Source organism: Alosa sapidissima, chromosome 1, assembly GCF_018492685.1.
Source record: "Alosa sapidissima isolate fAloSap1 chromosome 1, fAloSap1.pri, whole genome shotgun sequence".
In the NCBI taxonomy this organism is placed as follows: Eukaryota; Metazoa; Chordata; class Actinopteri; order Clupeiformes; family Clupeidae; genus Alosa; species Alosa sapidissima.
In genome coordinates, this window is record NC_055957.1 from 13,443,854 (window position 1) to 13,455,052 (window position 11,199).

Below are 11,199 nucleotides of genomic sequence, written 5' to 3' on the forward strand. Positions count from 1 at the left end.
AACTCGTGATAAGCCATTCGTGTGCCCTGCTCGGTTTGTTTTACACAGCCATGGAGATGAACGGCAAATGGAAGCAAAAGCATGGCTGTGTTTGCGCTGATGGCCTTTAAGGTAAATGGCAAGAACGCAGGTACAGTAGACCTCCTGGGCCTGTGATTTGAATATCATCTCTCATTTGCATCAGAGCAGGTAAGCACAGGGCCGGTTTTCTACCACAGCCACACAGAGTAAAAAGACAGATTCACAAAATGGAAGACGAAATTTTAATGATCTCACAGAGGTAATAAGTATGGAAATGTACTCTGTCTCCCTGGAAGCTCACAACGCTAACTTGATTTTATACTCTCTCTCTCTCTTGCTCGCTCTGTGAGCATGTGAGAATGTGCGTGTGGAATGTTTGCATGTCTGTGCGTGGGATGCATCCACGGTTAGTCATGACCCGCTCTCTGACTTTGAGCTGACTGTGATTGATTGACACCCATTCATTGAGTCTGCATCAGATGAGGTGTCCCACTGCCCTTTCAGCTAATCCGGCCTGTCACTCACTCCCTGTGCCATTACAGAAGTCGTCCTTCGTCTCTCACAGCCGTCGCTGTTCTCTGTCTCAAGTGCTCCTCACTCAGCACAGCCAATAAGAAACTGTGCCAAACCTGACAGGACTTAACACATACAACCGTCTGTACTCTGACCTCATACACAGACAGACAACCAGGCAGATGCCCTCCCCCACCAACATGCAATCAAACACACACGTGCACACACACACGCAAACACACACACACACACACACACACACACTTGGTGGTTGTTCTCTTGACAAATAGTCCTCATTCCCTATTTTCAATACTATGTGTAATTCTCCTAATAATAGACACTGTGATGCTGCCCTGGGCAGAAAGAAAATGTGTTTACTCGCTCTCCTTAATTAACATATTCATTACAGTCCCATTAATGGGGACTGTAATGCTGAAGTTCAGTGCTAGTGCTACGTTGCTTTAACCGGGTCTAAGGAGGACGTTCTCCACAGCTGTGTGAGCCCTGCAGCACAGAGGAGCTCTTCAGCTCCCCCCACTGGTGCTGATGGACCTCCCTCAGAGCCAGCACAAGGAGGTTCTTAATGGTCAAGCCATAGGCGGATGGGGTTCTGAGTGTATTAACAGGGTTCAAGCAATTCTCAAAGCCCCCCCCCTCCCTCTCTCTATGTCTCTCTCTCTATGTCTCTCTCTCTATGTCTCTCTCTCTATGTGTCTCTCTCTCTCTCTCTCTCTCTCTCTCTCTCTCTCTCTCTCTCTCTCTCTCTCTCTCTCTTTCTCTCTCTCTCTCTCTCTCGATTTCAGTTGGAGAACACCATTTAACTCAAGGCCTCCCTAACATTTATCAAATAGATTGCACACTTGACAGTGTATGTACCATGGGTACATATGAGTAGTATGAACAATTGAAGACCATATCTAGAATTTAGACTGGTCTTCATAGCGTACAATAAAATGGCACTGTTCCCCTTCGCTTTCCATAACACTGACTATTTCCAGTATATATACATATATGCACATTCACTAATTAATTAATAAACAAACACTTAACTTAAAGTGAGAAATGCTATATGTAGAAAATCCTTGTGGACCCAATAATGAAGACGCATAACATATGCAGGGCTAAATGACATTTATCACCTAAGTCTCCGTCACAAGCATCCCAACCTTTGGTTTTTCCGCTGGCTTCTGCCAGGTCGGAATGCAAATGGGATCCCTTCTTAATTACCTCTGTGCGGCGATAGGGAGTAATGGGGGGAACCTTTGCTAACACAATAACTGCTGGGCACTATGGAGAAACAAATCCCCAGCACTGAAACATTATGTAAATTATTAATTACCGCATAGACTAACACAATCACGTTGTTTGGCTACCCAATCGGCACTCTGGTAAATATTAATTATTCACAGGGATAGAGAGTGGGGGAAAAAAAGACAGTGTGAGAGATCCTGGCCATTCAAGAGGGCAATGAATCCTCTCACATTAAAATGGTGTCCCTCCTGGTTGGACTTTCTTCCACTGCACTAATGATTTGTGAATGGTGAAACTGTACCATTACCTGTAGGACGGTTACGAGCCAGTAGGGCACTAGATTTCTTTTTTTACTCTTTTTTTTGGTTTTTTTTTAGCACTGAAAACCGTTCCCTATAAATTAACATAAAATAAACATGTTTATTTAGGTGATGTTTGCTCTCGCTTTGCTCAAGGCAGAGGCATTAACATTTTCTGTCCATAAGGCGCATTATTGATTCGCATTTGCATAAACGGGCCTGTAGTTTAACAGGTTTTTGCATTCGCCCATGCCTTAATGGATAGGCCTGCTCTGTTAGAGGGATGCTGAGAATGTTATCTAAATTTTCAGACTCAGGGAAAACCTTTGAACGCTTGCCCAAGACTAATGACACAGGCGCAAGAGGGAGGAAGTGAAATGAGTGACTAAGAAGTGCAGTCGACATACGTACACAGAGCTTATGCCATACCCCAGGATCTCCCTCTACACCAACATGAGCAGGCCACCACAGAATGGCATTCGGAAAAATGAGCCCTCATGACATAGGTACGAAAGATTTATACATCCCCCAGTAAATCACTGATAAAGACCACCCCCCACCACCAGATTTTTTAATATCATGCCAATATCCAACTCTCTGGCCATGGCCAATATGTTGAGGTGACTTTGACAAATTAGACACTTAAGAAATATGACAATAACCTTCAGAATGCTGCACTGCAGAGAGAGAGAGACAGAGAGAGAGAGAGAGAGAGAGAGAGAGAGAGAGAGAGAGAGGGCAGAGATGCATACAGTATCAGCATTTACTCCAACATTTCTCCATTCCTCAGAAGGAGCAGCTGACACGTTTGAAATAAACACATTATTTCCGTGGAGATGCACAATGGCTTCAGCCTTATCTGGCATGTCCGGCCTCTTAAACACGCCGTGCAAGAGAAAAGTTTCCCCAGCGTGCCGGACAATAACAAATAGAATTTGATTCCGTCCAAGTCAATCTTAAATCTCCACACAAAGAGCCTGGAGGCTGCTTCAGGTTCTTGCCCACACTAGGTTTAAGGGGGGATTTGTTATAACTGGACAAACTTTAGAGCAACATCAGTTGAGTTGACCCTAAAGCCTTAAAGCCTATTCCCTTACTTGCGCTGCTTTAATCTTTGAGAGGACATGCATTGCACCTAAGAACTTCCATTTACATGTCAAATGCAGTGAAAAACAAACAATCCACATTTTTGATTGTCTGATGATCAATTTGACTATTTCTACACTTCGGCTGCTTTTCTAAGGCAAATGGTTCATAACCATTTTATGTAAGAATATAACTATTGAAGAATACATAAACTTAATAAAAGTGCATCTTAGTTCACTTGGAATATCTGGTGGAATCTACTGTGAGTAAGCATAAACTTTTTTTCTATCAGCAGAAAAAATATTAGCAACTTTTCAAAGGATAAACAATACCCTGGGGAACAGACAAATATTTGGAGTCAACACAAAAATACTGTTGCTGGTGCAAGACATGAACAGAACAAAGAGTTGTTCATTCAAACTCTTATACTTCAGTATACTGACATAATAAGAGTCCATATCCTCATGATACAAAGAATCCTAGCCCGTATTGGAAAAGCGTAACAAAATTCTACTGAATTCAAGTCTTTTGCTATCTAATTTGTAAATGCCACACAATCAATTAAAGCAAACATGCAATCAACAAACCAGCAGTCATTTGATAGTAGTCCTACTAGGTCTCCTCAGAGAAACAGGACAATGTTTCCACTGATGAGGAGATCCCTGGCCAATGCATATCTTGACCCCCGCACATGACCCCCACCCCCCCTTTTACCCACAGGGGCTTGACCCATGTCTGTCCACAGAAGGGAGCACCTAGCATTAAAATACATGTACAACTTACCTAGTCTAAGAAGCCAGGCAGAGGATGCTTTGGTTTGTCTTCCTCCGACTCTTCTCTCTCTCTCTCTCTCTTTCTCTCTCTCTAGCCGTCTCGCTGTGTGTCTTATCTCTTAGTCGGTGATCCTAAGAGAGCTTCTCCCTGTGCCTGCTTCTTCTGCTGGGAGGATATCGATCTGTCAGCCAATTGTTCAGCGGCTCTGTTGTTCCCACCGTTTAGTCGGGGGGCTCCTCTCTCAGTGCCGGTCGTGGCTGCAATGGGGAAGCAGGGCAACGTGTGCACCTTGCTCCTGCTCTCTCCTCCTCTCTCAGTCTCTCTCTCTCTCTCTCTCTCACTCCCTCTCTCTCTCTCTTTCTCTCTCCCGGCTCTCTCACTCGGTCAGACACACACTGTACATCTGTGACTGTGCCTCTCTCCCACTTTCTCCCCCCCTCCCTCCTTCTCCCTTCTCTCTCTCTTTCTCTCTCACACTCTCCCCCTCCTCCTCCTCTTGCTCTCCCTGTCAATTGCTTTCTCACATGCACACAAGCTCGTTTTCTCTCCCGATAGCTCCCCTATTCTATGTTCTTGCTTCTGCCTTGTTCTCCCTCCCTTCTTCCCCTGCTGACTCTCTCTCTCTCTCCCTCCCTCCCTCTCTCTCCCCCCATTTCATTGTATTGATCTGTTCGAGCTCTGCTCGTGCAGCCCCTAGTGGGTGTTTCCAAAAGGAGCCTGAAGATAGTCCAAGCAGCAGCACCCTGGCTCAGCTTGGGTTTTGAGAAAGTGTCAGTGAGGCATGGCTTCTCTCTTTCTCTTCCTGTCTTTTCTCCCCTTCCCCTGGCATCTCTCTTTCTCTCTCGCCCGCCTGCCCGCCCTCCCTCCCTCTCTTCTCTGTCTTCTTTCACTCACACAAAGTGCAGTCTGTGCTGTCAGCTGGGTGGTAGGACCCCTGCCTTGGTGTGATATACTGAAACTGAGATGTATTGCACCCGGTGAAGCACTGAACGTTTATACTAAAGCTTCCGATAGCAGTATGTTAAAATGAAAAGAAAAAAAAATAGGAAATTTAAGTAGAAGTTTAAATTAGGACGTCAAGTCCAGTGTTTTAGTGCTATCGCCTAACTGCATCTTGAGCTTATGCAAAGACCAGAGTAAATATTTAAGGCTAAATGACTGGGCACAGTTTTTCTTGGAAAACTGGATGTTTTTTCCATACAGACGGTGTATGCACTGTGAATATTGTAGGGTGAGTGGGTACAGCTCATCAGGAAAGCATTACTTGGGTGACCAATAATATATAAGTGTAATTTGCTGTCAAATGTTTGTGGTCATACTGTATGCCCCCCTAAATTCCCTACACTCAAATGTCCCCCTTATCACCAAGTTGTAAAATTAAAGGAATTTGCATAAATTGGTGTTACTAAGTAGCAAAGAATTTATACAAATACATGTTTCATGTCACAATATAAATAGAAAATGTACTGTATGCCAGATAGGCTACTACAGACACCATATTTTGTTCTGTCTTCAAGATACCATAAATGTAATATGTGGTAGGCTATTACCACTAAGCACTAAGTAACTTTGGCTATCGGGTAGGATCACTAAGCCCCTCCCACCACATGTACAGTAGGCTCATAGATGGAGAAGCCAGCAAGCGATGTGAATTATTGAGTAGGCCTAGGTGTACAAATGATGAAAAATGTCTGACTGTGAAAAGTTGCAGATTCCTCAGTTTATGTTCGTAAGGCAAGTAATTCAAGATGTTGAAGGGTTTTAGCCGGTAGATGAGCTAATGTTAGGCTGACTGGTGAAGAGCGTATAAGCTCGAAACGTTACACACGGGTGAAAGTTAATACAAATTCCTGATGGGAGCAAGTGTGCGGACAATCCACCTTTTTTCCTTTTGATAGCCTAGCACTTTTTGTCCAGCACCTGCCTTGGATGTGCGCACCAACAAACTACTTTTCATCAGGCTGACTGGCTTTGACAGCTAGCACGTTACTTTTCTTATTCTGAGTCCAGAGCTGTGATTGCAAACAACGACTGCCAAACCACAACAAATGCCTGACTGTGAATGTGTAACTTACTTCCATGGCAACAAGTTCTGAAGATATAGGGCCCTATTTAGCGATCTAAAACGCATGGTCACTAGCGAATAGCTTAATTAAATTAGTGGGTTGTCCAGTCCACATTGGGAGTCGTTTTGTTATAAAACATTATCAAACGTCGGGCGGATGGCGCAACAAGGCGTTCCTATGTTTCTTAATCAGTCATGGGTGTGTTTTAGGTGTAACATCATTTAAACCAATGAGAATGACATCTGTCATTCCCTTTAACAGCAACCAGGAACTTCAAACAGCGCATGGGTATTTTGAGTCAATCTGCTTGCACCCGAGACCATATGGAACAGGTATTCCACTAAACCATGCTAGACCTAGCAGAGTATAGCCTACATACATCTGCACTCGTCTATTATTTGAACTCATTGGAAAAGTGAATCTAACTTCACCGTGGTGTCATAGTCAATGACAAAACAGTTATACACAGTTAATTACTTCACTATTGACTGACCAGGGGCAGTGCCAGGGATGGCTAGGGGGTGCTACAGCCCCCCCTGGATTAGCCATAGCACCCCCAAGAAAATAATGGTTTATATCTAATTTAAAAATATTTAACCACACCAAGACACTTGTCATTTTCTGTAAAGACGCATGAATACACTGGAGATGCACCTGAGCATGCTTTCTCATGTTCTGCAGTGTTAGGTCCTCCTCGACGAGATTGTTGGTCCATGGATAATTTGCGGCACAATGGAATGGTATTGTGGAACCGCAGACTGAAAGAAAAAGAAAATAAACATTTTCCAGTTTAGGAAATATTTCTCAATTTAGTGTCATCAAATAGGCAACATATTAGAGCGTAGTGGTGTGAGCGCTCATTCAATGTCTGTGCGCGTCTGCTCAAGTTAAACTGAACCACTGGAGATAATGTGGATAGAAGCAACAAACAACGTTATTTAAAACAACGAACAAAGTGGATTCTTGGTGTCCATGAAAACAGCATAGAAATGGGCTAATCAAATTCAAAAGAATGGAAATAACGGGCCTTTGAATTGACACTAGTTAAGATGCAACACAAATATATTCCTTTTGCAATGCTTTATGCTTTATTGAGGTATTCTTCAAAAGTTCATTTTGAATTTGAGGCTAGCTAGGTCTGTCTGATCTGTCTTTTACATTTCCTTACAAAATATAGACTATTAGGCCTATCATGCAGCCCAGTGATACAGGGTCACACCTAGTCTACTCGAAATTAGGCTGTTGTAGGCTTAAATTAAAAGTTTAATGGGCATAAGCCATTAAATGTCGTAGCAAATAGCCTATGGTGATGACACCACTTTTAAAAATGTATTTCACTCTCGCTGGAGTGAACACAGAACACGGGCTGTTGCGCAAACAAATGAATGAGGGGAATGATCTGAATCTCCGTTCACCAAAACTATGTTTTTGCTAACCCATTCGCACAAAACATAATTTCGGAAAGGTTCTCAATTGATATTTCTCCATGTTGGATAGTGTGAAGCAGTGAAGTGATAGTCCTAGAGGCAATGTTCATTGCTAATAATGGACAATGGGACAGCACCTTCAAACTAGCATTAAATTGACAACACAAAACACGTCATACACGTTTCCGTTTCTGTTTTATGGCAGTTGTTTGCCAAAGTTTTTTCAAGCTTCCAGCCTCCCTTTGGATAACCCCGTATTTCACGTCACAATGCTATGAATTGTAGATAATTTCATTTAGTAAAGTGTTCAAATTTTTTTTGTAGGGTGGTAGGGGAAGAGTCCCAAATTCGCATGCCGGCTTGGGGAAAGGGCTCAGAAAGGGTGCGAGCGAGCCCTCAAGTTTCATAATTTTGTAGTGGGAAGTTTTGTAGTGTAGCCCTAAGGCTTCACGAAGTTTGCGGGAATGCGCATCAAAGTATGTGAGTGCATACGGGAAACATTGGGATTGGCCTGTGAGTCTGTGAAAGGGGGGACATTGAGATTTAACAAAGGTGTTGCTGCTCTAGCTCTAGTTCACTTCTTTACTGTCTGTGGTGTGTGGTTCAGAGTGTGTGTCGCTAGTTGCTATTTTGAAGGGGGAAAAAGTCGCTGGAAAGGTATGAAAAGTCACAAAATCTGTGTTAAAATCGCATGGTGATGAATTGACGTCATCAGTTAGATTGAGTACATCGACACATCGTCCCAGCCTTACTCCAGAAACATGACAGAAATGATGCAGCGTCATTGCAAGATATTTTTGTGTATTGTTTTGCATTTTGCTACCAAATTGTGCGCTCTCTTTACTAAATCGTGCTCTCATTTTTACTAGATTCTGTGCTCTCATTTTACTATATTGTGTGCTCAATTTAGTAATTTGTGCGCTTGTTTTACTAAACAGTGGGCTCATTTGCTAAATTGTGTGCTCATTTTACTAAACTGTGCTCTCATTTTAATGTTTGTAAAATGAGTGCATGATTAAGGCTACTAAAATGAGTGCACTGTTTAGCAAAATGAGTGCACTATTTATTAAAATGAGTGCATGATTTAGTGATGTAGTAACAACAAGCGCACAATATACTAAATTGTGCCGACAATCGAGTAAAAGGATAGCACAATTTAGTCAAACGAGTGCACAATTTAGTAAAATGAGCACACAATTGAAAAAAACAAGTGCACATTCTCTGGATATACAGAAACTCTTACACCTCCTGGGCTCGGTACTTTCGTTCTAAAAGTCTCAAGATAAAGCAAACTTCAGCATTCTAAAAATAAATTAATTGACTGCAAGGCATATTGTGTGAAAGCAACATGAATTCTGTTAATCAGTCCACAATAGAAGGATGTATGCTACTAATTGTTTGTATAGGCTACTTTTGGAAATGTTAAGATTGGACAAAAGTAGCCTACTATATTGCAAAACAAAACTGTACATTGGCTAAAGTAGCAGCCTTTGCATATTATGCCCTCCAGATTATTCAGTTATAATGTAGCCTAGGCTACCAAGCCTACCTTATTTGTGATTTAGATCATTCATGAGAATTTATCAGTTCACACGTGGGAACTTAATTCACATCCAGTAAATGCATAGGCCAGGCATATAACATTATAAAACATGTATAACATATGTATACATGATAACACAAGCAGGCTACACATTTCAGCTAATTTAATTCTCAACTGTGGCATGACTGTTTAAATCACGACAAATTGTGTGCCATTTTTACTTTTTGTTTTTCATTTTGACTGGCTATCAAACCCATCCTTGACCTCATGTCCTCAAGGTCAACACCAACAACCAGAGGTGGAAAGTAACGAAATACATTTACTCACGTTACTGTATTGAGTAGTTTTTGTGTGTATTTTGTATTTTTTAAGTAGTTTATAAAATCAGTATTTTAAATTTTACTTGATTACATTTTGAGTGAAGTATTGTACTTCGCTACATCAAAAATCCCATCCGTTACTTGAGTAAAAAAAAAAAGTTAAGACTGACGAAAACGGAAAGGGAGAGAAAAAAAATCGCCCCCTAAACCACTAGCCTAGTGATAATGATCAGCGTGTAGCCTACAACAGGACATGAATCAAGCTGGCGCCATGCAGTCTTTCTGAAAGTGATGGAGATGGATCACGAGATGCATCAGATTAGCCTAACCTATGAAAGTGTATTTTCCGCTATTCCAATCGGTTGTCTCAGTTCATTTAAGCACTAATGATTGCGGAGATATTTAAGCAAACACCATGGGATTTCGTGTTTTGACGTTTGTGCTCACCTTTCTTTGGAAAGAAGTTTATTAGCAGTTGTTTCCCCTCATTTTGATGTCTCTCTTTTTCCTGTTTTGGCCTTTGTTTTTAGTAACCTGACTTGGCTTTCTTGGAGAAAGACATTGCACCAGCAGCAAAACAATTAGCGTTCCACTACTAGCGATGCTCAACTAAATAAACAAGATAGATATACCTTATGAATCGTGCAGGCGGACTAAACCATTTAGCTCTTTAGCAAGGGAGAGTGAGAGTGACCTTACACAGTTTTCACTATGTTTTGTATACAAAATCCAGTCAGTCAAACTTTAAATTTCGTCTGACATTCATTTTGACATTTAATTTGGAAGTTAAAATATTCAGGTAAAATAAATATATGGTGGAAATAAGTATTGAACGCTTAATTTTTTTTTCAGTAACTAGCCTAAACTTCCAGTGAGTCTATTCGAAATTTTCACCACACATTATATTAACACACATATAAAAAATCCAAACATAAGAGTTTTATGTATTAAAGTGGAATGAATGATGAAAAGTATTCGTGCCTACTGAAATTTCTTCAATACTTTGTGGAAAAGCCTTTGTTTGTAAAGACAGCTTCAAGACATTTCCTATATGACAAAACGTATTAGTGATTTTGGCCCGTTGTTCTAAACAGATTCCAGGGGTCCCTCTTGTGAATCCTGATCTTTAGTTACTTCCAGAACAATTTCATTGAATTGGCTGCCTTCAAGTCTTTCTGGAGCTTTCTCCGAGTGGTTCTTGGCTCTTGGAATTGACTATCCTTCTGACTCCCTGGTCAGAAATATTGCGAGGAGATCCTGTGCATGGCCGGTTGATGATGCAGTGATGTTTCTTCCACTTGCAGATAATGGCTCCCATGCTGCTTACTGGAAGATTCTGATGTTTTCAGTTTCATTGATATGTTTTGCAACAATAAGGTTGCAAAGGTCTTGGGAGAGCTTTTTGCTTTTATCCATCATGAAATGTTTCTTGTGTGACACCTTGGTAATGAAAAACCTAGCCCATTAATATGTAGGCTACTAACCAAGGTTATATTAATTTGCACAGTTAGAAAGGATAACTACTCTCTATACAGATTCCAGCTCGTTCCTTCCCTTTCCTTGCCTTAGTGCTTTTTCTTAGCGTGTTCAATACTTTCCCCCTTTGTTATTCCACTTCATTACATGACTCTAATTATGGAGTTGTTTGGATTTTTTATGTGTGGATTACCTGAGTTATTACTAATGCCTGGTGAAAATGTTGTGCCCCCTGTGTTCCCCCAGTACGACGCCCTTTAATCTGCTGAACCTTCTGCTCGTTTCCAAATATAACAAAAACTCTCTGCAACTCAATATTGGCCTGCCTGCCTCAGCTGCCTGTGAGGGGCTTTTCAGTTGTGCTGGATTACTGTTCACTGCAAAGCGACCCAAGGATGAGTGTAACTAACTTTGAAAATCAAC

General features: G+C 41.5%; 1 protein-coding gene across 3 annotated transcripts in view; it reads right to left on the reverse strand.

Moving 5' to 3' along the window:
• The window catches only part of tnr (tenascin R (restrictin, janusin)), a 109,802-nt gene extending 105,507 nt beyond the window's left edge, over positions 1-4,295 (reverse strand). For all 3 annotated transcript variants that reach the window (XM_042104781.1, XM_042104785.1, XM_042104792.1), the window contains exon 1: positions 3,954-4,295. The gene's annotated coding sequence lies outside the window, so the exon portion shown is untranslated. The remainder of the gene's footprint in view (positions 1-3,953) is intronic.
• Positions 4,296-11,199: the final 6,904 nt, after the last annotated feature.